The sequence below is a fragment of the Myxine glutinosa genome, chromosome 10 (genome assembly GCF_964187855.1).
Source record: "Myxine glutinosa chromosome 10, kmMyxGlut1.1, whole genome shotgun sequence".
In the NCBI taxonomy this organism is placed as follows: domain Eukaryota; kingdom Metazoa; phylum Chordata; class Myxini; order Myxiniformes; family Myxinidae; genus Myxine; species Myxine glutinosa.
Genome location: NC_136270.1, coordinates 59993462 through 59999585, shown reverse-complemented (window position 1 = coordinate 59999585; position 6124 = coordinate 59993462). Strand labels below are relative to the sequence as shown.

Below are 6124 nucleotides of genomic sequence, written 5' to 3'. Positions count from 1 at the left end.
GCAGCATCCATAATGGTGAGTGCAGGACCTTGAATCGAGACTTACCACATTAATATGGCCATAAATATCCACCAAATAAGCCAAGCCATGAATGAACTCCTCCCTGTCAAACTGTTCCGAGTGGACTTTCCTTTTCTCTCAAAAAAAGTGAAACTTCTGCCCTAAGTTCCATTAAGCACCTCAAGATTTGTCCTCTGGAAAGCCAGCGAACTTGTGTGTGGTAGAGTAGAGAAGAACTTCATATTCTGCTCCCATTTCGTGACAAAACCTCTTGAAAACGCGATGATTCAGAGCCCTGGCTCTGATGAAGTTGACGACTTTCACGGCAGTAGACAAGTAGTCAGGTTCACTATGTTAACAAATATAATTTCGTTCAAAATTTTGGGAGATTAGCAAACCTGTACATTTTTGGAATCATCAGAGCATGGAGAATCCAGAGCATGGAGAAAGATTTTCAAAATGGCCGCCATAAAATACATATTTTGCGCTATCTCGGCTTCTAGTCACCCTAGAAACTTAATTAAATATGCTAATCCTATATTTTCTGGGTCAAGGAATCCAATAAAGGCCTCAAAATAGTGCTCAGGAGTATATAAAAGCTACAAACAAAAGTAATTGAAAACCATTGTCTTTATATTTGTGATATAACTGTATTACACAATACATGATATTGCAAGTCCTTTGAAGTTTATAGGTATGGGTTTATAAAGCAAGAAAGCAGCCTTGTTAGTATCAGATTGAACTATAAGTCCGATACGCAGGATCTACTAGGTCTACACCGTTCAGGAATATGCTTTTACAGATCTTCCTCACTGTCCTGTGTCATCTGGAAAGTCCTAAAAGTGAAGCAAGTGTTAGGATTAGAAATCTAATGATCCCACCAATGGTTTTCTTGACACAGAAAACATGGATTAGCATATTTAAATAAGATTCTAGGTTGACTGGAAGCCGAGATAGCGCAAATTGTATTTTATGGCGGCCATTTTGAAAATACAAAATGGCGGCCATGCACGTGTCCACGCAAATGCCAACATTAATTTTTGGATTCCTCATGCTCTGAATATTCCAAAAATGTATAGTTTTGCTAATCTCCAAAACTTTTGAACGAAAAAACACCGTGAACCTGACCAAAGACTTCTTTCAGGATTGTTGGCAGAGTCTTTGCGCCTGGTTCACGGACCCCCTGAAGCCCATCCACGGACCCCAAAGGGGTTCATGGACCACAGGTTAAGAACCCCTGAACTGGAGCATTTAAATTGCATCGGATGCAGCAATAAATGTGAATTGTTGCTCCCAACTTGTCGGATCGATGACAGAAGACGGCATTTGCGTTTTTGCCTCCATCCCCATGCGGGCACGGGCAACTTAATTGCTAATATTACCAATGTCTGATCAATGGACTTCGAGCAAAAAAAAAAAAAAACCCAATCACAGATCAAAGTAGGATAACGAAGAGCATAGTTTCGCTAAGTTTACGCATATATTTATCTAAGGCACCTCGGGTCGGATTTTGAAGTAAACTGGAAAGACAGAAAAGCTGAAAAACCAGCAAAACACCCACGTGACACGAAAACACAAGGAAGATCGAAGTACGTTCTTCTTCGACAATGAACATTACAATATACTTAAAGTTTAACTAAAAGATAAAAAGGAAATACTTTGGATCTCAATCTACAAAGTTTCTCGATTATCAAAACTAAGCACAATCACTTTTGCTAATATTTGATTGGACATTGAAGAAAGGGCATCGAAAAATGTACGTGTTCGTACAAATAAAAAAGTTTATTTCACAAAAACTAAAATCAACATTCAACATCGGTTTTCGTTCTGTACAATATACAAACCCTCGGCACATTATCCGAGTAGCAAGCGAGGTGAATGAGCACGAATTGCACTGCGTCACACCTGGCATGGACGAATCATTAGCTGAGGTGGGGAGCTTAGGGAATTCCCATAATAAACATTCGTGGCACAAAAAAAAATGGGAGCGGGGAGGTGAAGAGGCTGGGCTGGATAGGTTGGAGTGGGAAGGCGACGGGGCGGCATTGGTTGTGGGAGGGGAAGGATGGAGTGGGGAGTAAAGAGGATGGGGTAGGGGGTAGGAGGAAGGGGACGGGGTTCAGAGGGACGGGGTTCAGAGGGACGGGGTTCAGAGGGACGGGGTTCAGAGGGACGGGGTTCAGAGGGACGGGGTTCAGAGGGACGGGGTTCAGAGGGACGGGGTTCAGAGGGAAGGGGTTCAGAGGGGAGGCGGCTTAAGCAAACAAATGTGTCTTTTAGTGCCATGACACGTACAAAATCCAACTCACCTTTGCCGAACGTTTATCACATTCACAAGCAGCAAAAACCATTGTGGTTCCAAAAGTCTCAAATATGTGCCACGATGACCACATCAATTTCATACCTAGCAGCAAATGATGCCCGTCCAATTTAGGTATTTCAAGATCGTGGTGTCACTTAGCATGAGGCCTTCAATCTTGGTTGTCCGACACCTACCACTGACCATTAACAGTGCTAATTTGATCACTCAACTAATGACGCGTACAAAGTAATAACAATCCATAAAGGTGGAAAAAATAGTTTTGTTAAACCTCAAAAGTACAAGCTAAAGATTTTGATACAATAAAACACATACATCCATGTTAAATCAAAGTATAAAAATGTATTCCCGTATTTTGTTCCAAACAGCAACAAATGGTTCTTTTGCAAGGCCTTCACTCAACCTCCATGTGGCGGAACGGAAAAGTCCGAACTCTTATAGAATCTGGTGAAACTGCATGGAATTAACAAAAAGAAAGAAAGAAAATAAAGGCTCCTAAGATGCACACAATGCACTTCTGTTGTACTGGTCAATGCAAGCCTGGGCCAGCCGAGCCTTGGAGTGACGTCAGCAAATTAATTCAGGTAAAAAAAAAAAAAACCAGTCAAAAAGAAGTTATCTTGCTTGGTTTAGCATTCGCAAGACCGATTCCATGTGAGCTGGACAGTACTCCGACGATGTACAATTACTACAGGTCACGCGGTGCTCCGACATCCCAAAACCAGACTTTGGAATATGCGAAGGATCACGTGATGATGCCGGAATAACACGTCCGATCGAGTCGAATTACCGAGAATCAAAAGCACCGGACGGTAGAGAGGAGGGGTTAAACCAAAGCTAACCATAAATGACGGGGCCAAACGTTTTTAAAAGATGCAAGTGGAACATCTTTTTGTGATTTTGGGTCATTTAGAGTATAAAAATTCATTACATGTGTACATGAGGTCATTTTAAAACAAATACCAGGTACATATCAAGTGCTTGTTGAACAAAGACAAATGTCAGCGGAAAACAAGACCGACGCTGCACGTATTTCTCCACAAATTCACTTTTTAAAAAACACTTCCCTGCTACAGAAAAGTTCACTGAAGATTAAAAAAAAGAAGAAAAAAAAAAGAAGTTCCTTGCTTAAAAGCCAGTAGTTTGTTGAGGTCAGCTGATAACATAGTTAAAACCCAAAACAAAAACAAAAATAAATGGGCCACGGGTTGAGAGAATGATACAATGGTAAGGCTTTTAACGCAGCAATGCAACAAAAGCAAAATGAGGACCAGAAGTCCGTTCGGGTAGAAAATGTACAAACTCAAAACCAACAACAGATGCGACGAAGGACTGGAAAAGAGAACCAGAAACAAATAAAAACGACCGCTCACGTCAACCAAAGTGGCAGGTCGAAGTCAGCCTCCTGTTACGGGGCGAGATGCAACGCATACCCACGAGTCTCGCAAAGATGTCCATAATAAGGAGCCGTTAACAAAAGACCAGGAACTGCTGAAAACGCGAGTCAAATGATCGGAGGTTCCTGTGCTGCTGGTGATGCTACGTCAATCACACGGCGTAACGAGGGTGAGAAAACGTACACCGACGGGACTCCACCTTCGGTCATTGCGGCCTCGGTGCCTTTCTCCGACGAGACACGGTGGACCCGCTGCTGTCGGAGACGTTTGCCGCCGGCCTGTCGTAAAATCGAATAAACCCGGGCAGGACATCACGCTGGCAGTATTTAAAGTCATAATGTGTAAATAAGAAACTGAACACAAAGGTTATTTTGAAGAAAAAAAAAAGACAGCGAAAGATAAAACCTGCTGTCACGTGTCGGGTACTGTCGGCGCATTTTATGCACCGTCTTAGCTTCTCAAACTCTCATTCGCTCACACCTTTCCATCATCTCTAGCTCATCCTCCCCACACCTCTTCCTCTGGTATATTTGTCCAAGACTTCTCTTTAATCAACTCTCATCAGTCACAATCAGTCTACCGTGCAGCACTACATTAAATTATCAAGTTTTTCTTCTAATGCTGCTGCCATTTCATCTGCCTCCGAGCTGCTCCCATCTTCATCGCCTTCACCTGCACCGCAACTCGAACTTTCTTCACCTGCCCCAGTCTCGACGAGTTTCCTCTTCTTCCCACTGTGGATAAAAAAGCAAAAATCACATTAAAAATTCGATGGGATATTTTGCGTAGATTCGGCGAGTGATCACCAGCATGCTGAACAAATGACAAACTCTTCCCCAAACTACCACTGGAAAAGCAAAGGCAAACCACTCAGTGGAATCCTTGCCATGAGACTGCCATGACAGCAATGAACGTGATTTCGGGCAGAACACCACAGACAGACAAGCTGGCAAGACACAACTGCCTCAAGAACATGAGATGGCATTTTAAATTATATTTATTTCCACAGTGATCCATGAATCATGTTGTGCAACTCGTACGTAAAGCATACGCATAATTGTATTTTCAGACACAATACGAACGAGAATAATAAGAATAATAAGAGAAAGCAACTCAAAATGCAAAGCCCATCCTCATCCTTTTTGCATTCAAACTAAACTTGATGAAAACAGCATATAAAATTGTTCTATTCTCCATATTGTCATAATAAAAGTGTGTTGAAAATTTGATGACGAAGCTCAATTGGTGGAATCTCCCACGATGAAGCTGATTGCGAGAGCCTTTCACTTACTCACCGCAGGCAAGTAGGCGGTGTTTCTGTCTTCTACCGACTCCTCTCCGGCCTTGCTCCCCCTGTTCTGTCTGTGCTCTGTCCCCCAAATATTCCTGCAGGTCGCACAACATCTGCCAGCAACCCAATTCTAGTGAAACTGCCAAAATCAAGACTCTCTGTTCACCTTCACTCTTTCATTCCTCCTTATTCCCGCCTCTGGAACAAACTCCCCCACTCTCTTCAATCACTCTCCTCCCTTCAGGTCTATAAAACAGCTGTTCACCACCATCTCTTATCTTCCCCCATCCAAAACCTTGATCTTTTATACCCCCGTTAATTCACCCCAGATACACGTTTTTGAAATAACAACTTCTTTCCTGAAAGTCCTTGCAGTGTCCATACGTTTTATACCTCTCCCACTTCCCCTCAAACCCTCTCCCTCCCACAGATCTCCCGATGTCCCTGCTCTCAAATGTTGTGCTTGTGTGCTTCCCCCCTCTCTCCCCATCTTGTCTACTGCTCCCCTTATTATGTTTTATGCGCCAGTTTTTTTTTTGGTGATTAATGTTCACTCTTTCATGAGCCTCGACCTTGTATACAAAAAAACAAACAAAAAAAAGGTAATATGTTATGGCCTGGACAAACATACCGAATGTCAATGGGAAATAAATAAATAAATAAACACGGAAGCAATAAAAAACAAAACCCAGCCTTCTCACGGTGTACAGAGGTGGACAGGCTAATAAGGCATGCGTCTACTCACTGTGACTTTGACCTTTGACTCAAAAATCAATTAGTCTTCTCCATATTCACATTAATGGTTTTTTTGAAAATTTTACATCAAAAGCTCAAATGGTTTCAAAAAAAATAGGGGCAATACCCCTGGCACTCAGCTGGTAGAATAAACAGTATACTACACTAACTAAAGGTATTTAAAACCAATTTAAATGGTTTCCAGAAGACAGGGCAGTATGTACAATGATACTAACATAATCAAATAAGACTTTAAACAAACAAACCAAAAAATACCTATTCTGGAGGGAAATCCCAACCCAACCCCCCCCCCCCCCCCCACCCCCCCAACCCCTTCCACCCTGTGTACCTCCTCAGACCCCAATTTTTCTAATGCCTTGA

General features: G+C 42.3%; 1 long non-coding RNA gene across 1 annotated transcript; it reads right to left on the bottom strand.

Annotated features, from left to right (window-relative positions):
- Positions 1–1761: 1761 nt before the first annotated feature.
- LOC144894042 (uncharacterized) lies at positions 1762–5891 on the bottom strand. The gene is made up of 2 exons (XR_013624737.1): positions 5013–5891; positions 1762–4451 (listed from the first exon to the last, which is right to left on the bottom strand). It is a non-coding gene; the product is annotated as an uncharacterized LOC144894042 (long non-coding RNA).
- Between the last annotated feature and the right edge of the window lie 233 nt (positions 5892–6124).